Genomic DNA, 12,807 nt, shown 5'->3' on the forward strand with positions numbered 1-12,807 from the left:
GGTGGATATTGCATTTGATACATTTCTTCTAAGCATGCTACGCCATATAATATGACTACTAGAGAGGGATTGTGTCTTTCGTGTATTTCTGCCAACGGAGAACGTCATTTTTTAATGATATGATGGACTCTGAAATGGAGTAAGGTAAGATTTTTTATGTGTTTTTAGAAATTAGTTATTTTTTTATGATTTGAACTTTATCCCAAGAAATCGGAGCCCTAAAATCGCTTCAGCAAGAGAAGGATTGAGGCTTTTGTGGACTTCTGCAATGACTAACGGCCGTTGAAGAATTGACAGGGCTAATATGAACATCGCAGAAATTATATAACAGATCCTTTGAGGACACTTGACACTCCAAACTGTTTTACGATTCTCGGAAAAGAGAAGGAAGTTTAGAAGATCAAGAATCAGCTTTAGGGCCAAGTTCACGGTTTTCTAAAAATGTGTTTTTGTCCTGTAATTTTTAGTGCAATTAAGATCCGTCGATATTTCTACGTTCGTAGCAGTGTAAGCCAAGGTTACGCTCTCTGCCATTGCACAACTATTCCAATGTTTCAGCTTATAAATCTTCAAGTTATAGAACCCGCAATATTTTCCTTGGCTTATACGTGTATTTTTACAAGAATAAATCAATTTAATTTATAAGTGGCTCCAAGTAACCGGTTTGCGCCAATATCTGAACGTATGTAACTTCAACTAAACTCGAAAATAAATTAATTAACCAAGAAGCGAGCCGTAACAAAGAAACAAATTTAATGATAAACGAAAAATAAGACGAAGCAGAGGACGCAAAGTAGAAAAACTGCGAACGACAAACAGAAACAACAAAACGAGCAACATATAGACAACACAGGCGTACAGCCAAGAAGACCACAGATCGAATAGCAACAACAACAACAAGCTGCTAACCAGTCAGTTAGCCACATACAAAGCCAATCCGCCAGTGCGTTAGTACCGAACCAATGAGCGGCCAAGCGACCAAGCGAACGCAGCTAGCCAACAAGACAAACGAAAGACTTCAATTTAGTTCGGCGAAGACAACGAACTCGAACAGAGTTACAGCTGTGCGCTAACGGGTAAACGGTTTGTGAATAGATCAGACCAGAGAGCGTTGAAAGCGTTTTAGGTACTGAAAGCGTTTTAGGCTGGTAAAACGAATTTTTTAAACGCTGCAAAGCAAAGCAGACGTTGAACAAGTCAAAGAAGTTGCGGCTAAAACCAAATTTGAAGCAAATTCTGGCAAAGTGAAAGGGCGGTTGAGTTAAAATATCCACCCGTCTACATATATAACGGTGTCGAATGCAAAGTGAAGTGAATAACAAAGCGAATTGAATTGAATTGAAAGTAAATATGGCAAGTTACATTAAATAGCGCTTGTGTGTGCGAGGCGAGTGTTGTGCGCGATTGAATAAGCAGTGCAAAAAAAATTGCAATTTTGCGGAGGCGACAAGCAGCAGAGCGCTTTTGGTGTGCATGTTTGTGTGCGAAGTGAAGACAGTAAATACAAACGACTTGAAAGCGAGGTAAGCGGAAGAAAAGTATGTTTCGGCTGCTAGTTGTTGGATTTGCTTAAAAATATATATTTATAAATAAGGTATATATGTATGTACATATGTATGTGTATATACTTATACTTAAATTGGCTTTGTGTTCTCGAACTGTACGTATATACATACTGAAGACATTAGCAAAGCCAATAAGCAAATTAAAAGCTACGCTTACAACTTTACTTGCTATAACTATTTGTAAGCGCATACACCAACACGTACACAACAAACACGGCGCTGGCGCTTGCGCACTATGTATATAACCGAAATGTGCGTCGCGCATGCGCAGTTGCTCACACACAACGTAACACACATGTGGTAGCAGCAGAAGCGAAGCAACAAAAGTTATAAGAAATAATACAAAATAAAGCTGCAAAATAATGCGGCGATAAAGCAATTGAAAAGTAATGCAAGCAATCTGCGTCTAGAAAAACTATGCGTGAAAAATCGTACACCCGAGAGACGCTACAAAATGAAAGTAAAATTATGCTTTTATAGAAAATCTAAGAGTGATACTAAAAGTCGCATATCAAAGCAAAAGCACAAGCATAAAGCAGCTGCAGAAAACTACAATAAATGGAAGACAAATATTTTTATAAATTTCTATGTGTGCCTGTGCGTTGCGAATGTGGTGTGCATGAAATGACAAAAAAAATTTTAATTTGGAATTATGAAATCGTATTACAAAACAACAGATTGGGTGAAGGAAAGCGAAACAGGGGATAGAAAATTTGAAAATAGTGAAAGGGAGTAGCAGAAGGGCAGGAAGATGGTAAAAATATTAAACAGCAATTTAAAAGTATAAAAAAAAATTTGTGGGTTTATTAAAATTAACGTAAATAGCGGAGAGTTATGCAAAAAATAATTACTCAAATACAAGCAAAGCGTTTGTGTTTGGTGAAAGGAAATTCGAATTTGCAAACTTTAAATTCCGAAATTTGCATGTTTTTTTCCCTTGCATCTTTCCACGTTACTCATACCACCCGCAGGCCTTGAGTGAGTGTGTGGCAGTAACAAATCAAAGCCCAGTGCAGATTTTTCTTTCACAATAAAATTTATTTAAATTTGCTTTGTAATTATGCAGCACTTGCTTTCCAATTTTACCGTTAGCAATTTTTACATAAATATTTTCAAAAGAAATAAATGCATCTCTAAGAAATATTGTGTATGAAGGCATATTTACTTTAACTGATTGGTTTGTGTTTGAACAAACATCCACACATACACACATCCATACAGACATATACGTATGTATGTATGTATTTACCTCAGCCGTGTTATTGTGAAAGTTATCACTTGCTAGACTACCGCTACTCCAACTCGCAATATTTTCCGCTTTCATTATCACTACTTTCAAGCGTGAAGTTAAGCGCGCTTCAGTAGAACTTTTAGTTTCTAGCTCAGAAGCGTCTAAAAGAAGAGCAAATGTCACACTTTTCTATAAGCATGAGCGCTGTAAATGGATTTACAGTTTCGCTTTGGCTTTCTAGTTTTTCGAAATATTTCTTGCTTTTGATTTTAATTGATGAAACCCGTTTTCGTATTCGCTTGTGTCGCCTGTTCGTGCGTTTTCGCGTAGACTCTTGTAGACGTAATGATATAACTAAAAGACACGAAATGCCGAAAACAGAGCGAAAACAAATGCAAAGACGAGGCTTTGCTGAATCCAGTGGTTGCAAGTTTCCATAAACTTGTTTCTTACATTTCAAATTGTCTATCTCGGCAATACCGGTAATGTAAATTTGATTACCAAAAACTTTAGAGTTAAATCAAATTCAAAATGCATAAACACGCTTATAAGCAGGTGATTTCAGGACAAGGATTTGCAAAGATATGTTTATATTTACGAGGCTCAAGCTTCAATTTCGTATAAAACACGTTTTTGTTATTGAAACCCGAATTTAACTCACTATCTATCACAAAGGATCGTATTGAAATTACAGAAACTCCTTGATCGTGATTATTTCAATACGAATCACCATGTTTTTTTGGATTTTGATATATCTCAAAATCTGCTAAAAATGCTATGTCAATAAAGATAAATATAATTACTCTACTTACACGTAGCTTCTAAGCCTGAGGACAACTGTAGCACCAAAAAATTGGAGAAACTAAGTAATCACCATTGGTAGAAATGATATAACGGCATGTTGTTGTTGTAGTGATAGAAAGTTGGCGAGTAGACAGTCCTTGGCCCGATAAACACGGTTTAGTTTAATTATGGCACAAACAGTCACCGACGCAAAACCGTGGACCGAATCAGCTAATACAACCTATCTTATGAGAGCGCAATGTAAATGAATAATCACCTCCGCGAAAATTGGATTTTTTCCGTAGAAACGAGTGAGTTGGGAGTGAGAGAGCAATCTCTTGCAACGCAGCGTTGCCAATCTCGATATTTTGTAGTAATTAAAAAATGAACTTGAATATATTTGAAATATTTTTATAATAACTTAAAATCACAGTCGAATACACTTATTTATAAATAGGTTAACTATTTTTAAAAGTTATATTTTAGTTTTGAGAATTTACATTATGAAAAATTATAACTGAAAAATTAAATGTGTGAAAAATCGTGCATACAAATAAAGCAATGACAACATTGGTGAAATGAAAACAAAAGAGATCAACTGATTTCTGCGTTGCAACTACGGTCATAAATTTTGACAAATTTGGTTTGATACTACCGCCCGTACGGAAGGGAGGAATGTCGGTGTCTGTTTGTGCTATTAGACGCGACTGTCGTGGGAACGGAACATAACGAGATCGCTGTCCTCGCTACGTGATCCAGAGATTACTTACTCTCTTACTTACATCTAATGAGAGCCTTTATACTCCAACTCGAAAATGTTGTGAAAACCTTTTAAAAACTCTCTTTGAGTTGCCAATTACTGTTGCTTCTTTTTTCCAATCACTTCCATAAGAAGAATCATGATTCTTACGAAGAAAACGAAGATCGATCACTCTAAGAACCGTTATGGCCATTCTAGGCAATTCCATTACTACCAACAACTATTTGTCACCTTCAAAGCAGTTCAGTTTGATCGGGCAGTTTGTATTTCAGCTATATGCTATGGTGATCGGATATCGACGATTTCGACAAATGAGCAGCTTCTTGGTGAGAAAAAGACGTGTTAAAAATTTCAGACCGAAATCTCAAAAACTGAACGAATATATACAGACAGACGAATATGGCTACATCGACTCAACCCGTCACGCTGATCAATTATATAATTTATAATTTCGCTGACATTTTCTTTGGGTGTTACAAAAGTCGTTACAAATTTAATAGAGCCTGTTTAGTGTATAATTATTATAAAAAAATGATAAGGAAAGTGCCAGAAAAACCGATATAAGTTCACAACTGTAGAAATTAAAAGGCATTATGTATATAATACTTTTTTGTAAATAAGAAAAGGAGCACAAATCGCTTAAGAGGACTCTCCTACTACCTTTTTTTTTACACAATATCTTTCCAAATCTATTTTTCTTCACACTTGCTTGCATTGCTACGTTTCATTCTCTATCGTATTTCTGCTTACTTTCTTCTTCTTTCGTTCCTTTTCAAACTGTGTTTTATATTTTTCGACTCTTTATTACTATTTTACAAAATTTAGTCAAAATTCGTGCTGGTGCATTGAAATTCCGTTCCCATCAAACCTGCTTAGCATACCCAAGTACATAATCGTAATTCACTGCCGTCTGTCAGCGGCGCCTCCCTTGCTCTTACACTCGCCTGCACTCTGTAGCTTCTTCATTTATTTATGTTTGTTTATTTGCTACGAAAAGCGTACGCGCAATTGCGCTTGCATATGAACAATTTCCATATATTTCTATACATATGTATATTTGTACTGCTGGATTGTCTGGTTCATTGGTTGACAGTGTAACTTCAGCGACTGCCAATTTTCGTCACTCAATTTGTGGGCCATTCACTCAATTCAGTTAGTCAATCCGTGCGTGGTATTCATTACTCCTTAAATACGCGCTCTAAAATTAGGTTGTCTAACTGTTCAGGCGGCAATAATTTTGATTCACTAGTATCAGCATGCGAATTTCTGCCATATACCGAGCAAGAAGACACAATGTGCTCTCTTTGATCGTTGTTGTTCATTTATTTATTTTTCTTTACTATAATTTTTTTTCTACTCGTAGATAACTATGTTGGCTTGATCTGATAATTAGTAAAGGAAGTAATTCAAGTTTAATTCTGCTAAAGTTTTGGATCCCACGTTTTTATTTTATTTTATAATTTCGCTTCATTCACAGATTTGCTGTATAATAAGCGGCAAACTATATTTGTCACCCAACACCCCTTGTATATGACCTTGTTTCAAAGCACCAGCTCTTTTTTGCGACCTTCTTTTAGAGATCGTCAAAACTAAATATTTACTCACTTTTAGAGTTCCAAAATTATTATAATAATACAATAAAACAATATCGGAAAGATGTTTTTTCAGCAATTTCATAATAGTGGTTACGATCTACGATAGAAGGTGTCATATATTTCATAATAGTATTTAAATTCACTTGCAGAGGCATTGAAACAAAATTTAGTGTATTTCAAATTTCCTGATAAAACAGGGTTCTCTATATACCTACAGATCTCAGCTTCAATACATACTCAATTCTGCCATAAGTTCTGTTATAGGTTCAGGCCTTTATAAAAATGAAACTAATGAAAATCATTTTATTTAATAATGCATTTACTAAATGAGCGATGTATACAATTTTATTCGAAATAGTCACCTTTAGCTTTCACACAAGCCACAAACCAAACGAGCCATTGATCACTAGTAGTAAACACAGTTTCTACGCTATTGTTCTTTTTTGATGGGGTATTCAATGCTTTCCATCGAAGAGATGCTGATATACTTTTACCTCAGTTTTAACTCCTTTTTCACAGAAGCGAAGAGTTGTAATGCCTTTTCAGGTGACTACCCACCAAACCATTTCAGGAGCTGGATGGTGACGACGTTGAACCCTTGGATTACAATTTTTTGAATCTTTGGAAGTTTTTGCGTAAATTTTGTCGTTTTGCTTATTAAAAACTTCTACCGCAGTGAACATTTTTTCATCATAAAACTTCAAATTAATTCATGTAAATAATAAAAAAATCAAAAGTAAATGACAGTTACCCATCTGCAATGTTAATGAAAACTAATACAGACAATACGTATATGTATATGTACGAGTATATCGCCGCCAACTAATACATCCGGTGTTAAATTTCGTCCACCACATCGCATGAGCTCAGCAGTTCCTCTTAAAGCAAAGAATACAAATTCCTCACTTTGTTGATCTTCCACAATTTTATTGTTTCTTTTTCGCAAATGATTCAATGTAAATTACCTTGGCATACTAACGGTAGTCAAGCTCGTTATTATTGTTGTTGCCGATGTCTCACACAGTCCAGATACTTTAACGTAATTCCACAAGACTTGACCCGGTATGCCCCGCTTGAGTGCTGTTTTAATCAGTTTGCCGCTGAGCCATTCGGTTTTACGCTAAATTAACGGCGTCCCCTTCATTTAACGGTGTTTGCAATCAATTCTTTAACCATTTAACGCACGCAATTATGACTCATTGCTAGAGCTTATGTATAATATATAAATGTTTGTAGCCAAATAAGTATATTGGCAATGATTTCGATGAATAATAAAACGAATAAGAATTCAGAATTTGACCAATTATTTTCTTCGCGTTTAAATTTATCGGTTAATCATCATATTAAAGGTATATTTATCGATGAACTGCAATAATATTGATTCATACTGTTAGAAGGCTTCCAAAAACTCCCACAAATCATTGAAGTTTTACAGGATCACTTTGTTAAAACAGTGTTCTTTAAATTTTTTTAGTTCGCATGTTTTGAACCTTGGGAGAGTTGTTATCTTACGAATTATCGGAAATTTTTCTCAACCATACCTTAATGTATGGTGATCTTAACCCTCAATCTTTCTCACAAAATTAATTTAAAGAAATTTTTCGCTTTGGTATTCTATACTATCATTGGGAATACACAGGCTTTATATCAGAATTTTTTATATAACACTTCATAGTAAACCTTTGAAATGGCCTTAACTAAAAAGTTGATCAAAGTTCTATAACTTCATTAGTTTAGAGTCGTGAGAAAATCATGTTTTAAAAGCTCTCCGAAAGTCTGATTGAATGGGGATTTTTTTTTAAGAGCAATAGATCCGAACTCCATGGCTTGAATTTGGCGGACATTGTCATTATACTTAAGAAACGGTTTTTAACTATTTGTCTTAAGAGCCTGAATCGATCCTTCTTAGGAAAAAAGTAAACAATGACTCGGAGTTTTGAGATGATCATTTTGCAACGTAGTACTTTCACTGAGAATTTCCAATGCAGCAGTTACTGTCAAAAGGACATATCATAAAAAAATTAATTTACCACCCTGTTCATTTTTTACAACGAGTTCTTTGTCAAATGGTTACCTGCAATAAGTTTCCTTAATCCAAAATCATTATTTAAGCTAATAAAGTGGTTTTCGTAGAATTTACTGTTATCTTAATTTCTTAAGTTTTATTTGCCAAAAAAATTGTTCTCCACATTTGTCAATCACCAAACGATCAAACCAATCACATTAACCCATTAAGTGCTTGCTTGACTCAGCATGAGCTGTATATACATATGTATAGTATAAATATATATGAATAAATGTATACAATTATTTATGTTTGCCGATATATTCATTTATTTGTCGGTATTTTGCTTTATTATAGCTAACTGTTGAAATACAATAGTTGCTTCAATGATGAGTAGTTGCCGCTGTTGCTATGCTACTGCTGTTGGAACTACCGTTTCCCAGACACTCTTGATAGCTTTTAAGCTTTGTTTTGTCTATGTTTGTTCGCCGCGCAACGCTGCCTCAATATTTACTTTCACTTTTGTTTCAAACTAGCACAGCAACGCGTAACTAACTGAAACGACTTGTGAGCACTGGTTGCTGGGCACTCATACTTATGTATCCAACTATTTGTTGTAAATGTATCTACAATATTAAACTTATATTAATATTAAATACTTATTTAAATAACTTGACAACAAAATATTAAGTATTAGATGTGCTAGTTAAAAAATACAAATTTATTCTTCGAATATATATCGATATTAATCGATTTTTATAATAATTTTTGTATTGATATAATATTAATCATTGAGGTTACACACTTAAAAATAATACATCGAACAATTTCCTATTTTAATCGATTATAGTTCGACCTTCTTTTCCTATAAATAATTATTATCAAAATTTAACGACTACAGAAACAATGGAGTATTTACTGTATTACCGTTTTTTCGTAAGCGAGCGTCAAAAAATACTTGCTTAAATAAGAACAGTTTGTACAACATCAGCGCAAATTGGTCTATTTGCACTGGTTTGACGAAGTTGGAGGAAAGAGGTGCACGCAAATGTTTGATTACAATGTAAAAAATAAATACTAAAGATAAATTGTGGACCATATAATTATAAAAATAAATACTAAAACCGCCAACAACAACAACTTTATCTGAGTTGAGCGTTCCTTTGCCACTTTTTGAACTATATGAAAATAATAGAAACCGGCCATTTTAAACTATGTTCAAGCAAATCGAAAGGATTTCGATTGCTAAAGCACATATTTCTGAAGACATAAAGTATTTTAATGATTAAAATCTGCATCATACATTATATGCAAAGGGTGTCCAATTTTGAAAAGAACTTTTTGCTAAAGCACCCGTTAATTGCAGGTTTGAATATACTGAAGATGTTATTCTAATGAATGAGGAGATACCCTTATAGCCCATTCTTTATTTCAAAATTTTAATAATAGTCAAAGATGCCTTAAAAGCCATTAAACAGTATTGGACCTACCTTGCCGAAGCCAATATTTAAGTGAAGTGTTATTTCTTTCAGGCTTAAAGCGGGACCTTATTGCAATCCGAGATTTTCACTAGTATTTAGAAAACGATAACAGCACTTTGTAAGTTTAGTCGAAAAATTACTAATGATATTAATACTACATAGAACTTCTGCGCATAAAGTCAAGATTCCTGCTGATTGCTATGAAATTTATTTACTTATTTTACTGTTTTTGGGGTTGAGCGTTCTCAATTAGAGAAGAGAAACTCAAAGTTCGTTTACCTTAAGAATTTATGATTTAATTTCCGTGATAGAAATTTATTAATGTAATTGCTTAAAATTTGATCGCATAAAGAAGATAACTATGTATATATTCAGCAACAAAAAATCCATGATTTCAATTATAACTTGTTTTTGCTTTTTCACTTTACTCGTTCACAAAAAAAAAAATAATAATAATATTAACATCAGATAAAAAAGTACTGGTCTCGGAAATGACAATTTCCTCTATTGATTAACCAGTTTTAATAATACTTTTATGGTCGGTTTTCCACTTTTGAAGTGATTGTCTAACCATATCCGTATAAGGAAATGTAAGTAACACTCTCCATTGAAATTAAAATAAATAAAAAAGCTAGCAACACAAAGCAACGTAATGATACAGTTACGCGTGGATAAAGCTATACTTCACGTACAATTACTTACGACGTCAAGGCCTTTGACAGCTTTAAATTGAATTGGTTCAATAGAAAAAATAGGTTGATAAGTAAGGTAAATATTGTCTGTGTAGTATTTCAAAGCCGTCCGTAAGTGGGTAGGATAAGCATGTGTAGTTGTACCAGAAATATAATTCAAGTAATTGAAACACTACGATTACACAAGCTATAACTGGACCGAAATTTCTGCAAACTCCTCTTTGTGACGCTCAACAGTGGGCAGGCCATCGAGTGTGAAAAAAAATTGTAGGTGGTCAGTTTCGCGCTTAAATTGTGTTTGATATTAAATAAACTTCTATAGATACGAGTACATCTACAATGCCCACCTCCACTACCCTCAAGCCAATCGAAGCAATATAACTCGACCTAAATCGCCTGCAGCTGGATTATATTGCAGTTTTTTTTATTTGTTGACTTGACTTGTGCATACCTAAAAAGTAATATATATTTATAAATATGTATATATGCATATCAAATAATTGTACTGCAACGAATTCGATTACTTGCCTATCGAGTTTGGCTCGCGCGTTCAAAAGTGGCATAATATTTACGAGTTTTTATAAAAAAGTATGAAAATGTATATACTTGTATATTCATACTAATTCATACCCCTTAAGTAAATGTAAAGAAATTATGTACATATATTTTATGCTAATAGTAATATAATAGTAATAGTAGTTTCTGTCGACCTCCGTTTAACTACACTCAGAGAGGAATTTTCACAGATATCGAACTGAAAGTTTGCACACGTCCTTTTCTTCCCAAGAAGCTGCTAATTTTTCTTCCGAAGAAGCTGCTATTTTGTTGGAACCATCCATTTCGAGCCACTATAGCATATATCTACCTTATAAACTGATCGGTCAAAATAAAGTCCTTGTATGGAAAACTCATTTAGTTAACGATATATCGGGACGAAATTTGGCATACATTATTATACAAAGCAAAGAGAATTTGTGAAGAGTATTATATCTTCCGTGCAACGGAAGTAAATGTTTTTAGTTTAGTTCCATTAGGAATATACCTAAACCAAGTTCAAGCATCTTTTAGTTCTCATTGTAATCGACAAATAGAGAATCAAATCAATTTTATGCGTGTCCAAATTTTCGAATAGATGTTTAAACAAGCTTGTAAGCAACCGAAGGACTTTACAAGAAACTTTTTTATAGCAGAAAAACCATATTGATTTTTTTTCCGCAGAGCCACCATTTTAAACAATTTTTCTGCAATTATTCAATTCTCATATTGAAATCTCATTGAATTTTATAAAATAGTATAGAAGAGTATTTTATAATATTAGAATAATTTAATTAGCCAAGCATATAAAAAGATTTATTCAAAAACCAAAACATTTCTTTATTCGAAATCCACATCTTAAATGAAAAAAGGTGCTTGAGGGTATACTAGAATATATTTACACTGTCATAAGAATAAAATTTGTTTAGCACTTTAAATGCCTTGTATTTTTTTTGTATAGTTCACTTCTTTGTGTAACCGGTTCACCGACAGTGTGCCGTGAGGCCTGCGCCTGAGGCGGTGGCCGCATGTCGATCTGCGACGCTTATCTGGCACGTTCGGATCAAGAGCGGAGATACGAAAAGTGTCGCAATTCCTAACTGTTGTGCGATTAACATACAAACCTACACAAATTTATTTGTATGTATTTATACATATATGGATGTATGTATGTATGTGTGCTAGTACCAAAGCCAAGAGCCAAATCGAGTTTTTGCACAATTGCGGTACGTGGCTTTAAGGAGTCAAATAAGCAAGCTTATAGTATATACATACATATATGTGTATATACCACAGACAAATGTACATATTTATGCACAAGTGGCGATAAAAAAAGTCACCAGCTCTGGCAGGCTCGTAAAAAATTCTTAAATGAGTCGAAAATTTGGGAAATTTCCCCACAAATGTAGTTTTTGCTTTTTAACGCTCGTTAAAGTATATGTGCTTATGTGTATGTTTGTTTGTGTGTATTGTTGTTGGTAAGCGTGTAGGCGTTGTACGGTTTATTGCATGAATTCGTAATTAAGAACTTGTAAATCAAAGCGTAACTTTTTTTCCTGCTTTTGGTCACAACTTTAGCGGCAAAGAACAACACGATCTCCACAATTCCAATAGAGAGACCAAGTCCATATCCACGACATTGCGTCACAGAGTTCAAAATTATTATGCCACACATGCACATGCATGCATGTTGGGTTACTCACGCGTTTACTGTTATCTCAGAAGCGAGTTCATGTCGCTTAAATATGTATATAGCTAAATGCATTTACTCGCTTACAATTACATAGTTACCTTTGTTTGTAAATAAGTAATATATAAGTGTAAATATGTGTGTATAAGAGTATAATGCGCTTTTTATGCTTCTCATACACTCACAAAGTGATCTTAAACAATTCCCGACAATGATTTGTTAAGTATTTATGAATCTCCTTTGCAATACACATACATATACCTATAATATTAAAAAGAAAAAAAAAATAATATTTTGGCCAAAAAACATTTTCAAGAAAATCAAATTATCAGCATTTATGATTCAATTCATTGAGTATTGCACAATTTTTCAATTTGCACACAGACAATATTTCATTTCAAAAATTAAATTTATGTACATACACTCACACATACATGTATTGTATATATAGATACACATGCATATATAATA

At 33.8% G+C, this 12,807-nt stretch overlaps 1 protein-coding gene across 3 annotated transcripts in view; it reads left to right on the plus strand.

Moving 5' to 3' along the window:
* Positions 1 to 631: 631 nt before the first annotated feature.
* The window catches only part of kkv (hyaluronan synthase-like protein kkv), a 39,831-nt gene continuing 27,655 nt past the window's right edge, over positions 632 to 12,807 (plus strand). For 2 of the 3 annotated variants that reach the window (XM_070107460.1, XM_036373429.2), the window contains exon 1: positions 632 to 1,523. The gene's annotated coding sequence lies outside the window, so the exon portion shown is untranslated. Of the gene's footprint in view, positions 1,539 to 12,807 lie in introns of all 3 variants that reach the window. The other variant, XM_070107461.1, reaches the window with a different exon arrangement.

This window comes from Bactrocera oleae, chromosome 2 (genome assembly GCF_042242935.1).
Source record: "Bactrocera oleae isolate idBacOlea1 chromosome 2, idBacOlea1, whole genome shotgun sequence".
Classification (NCBI taxonomy): Eukaryota; Metazoa; Arthropoda; class Insecta; order Diptera; family Tephritidae; genus Bactrocera; species Bactrocera oleae.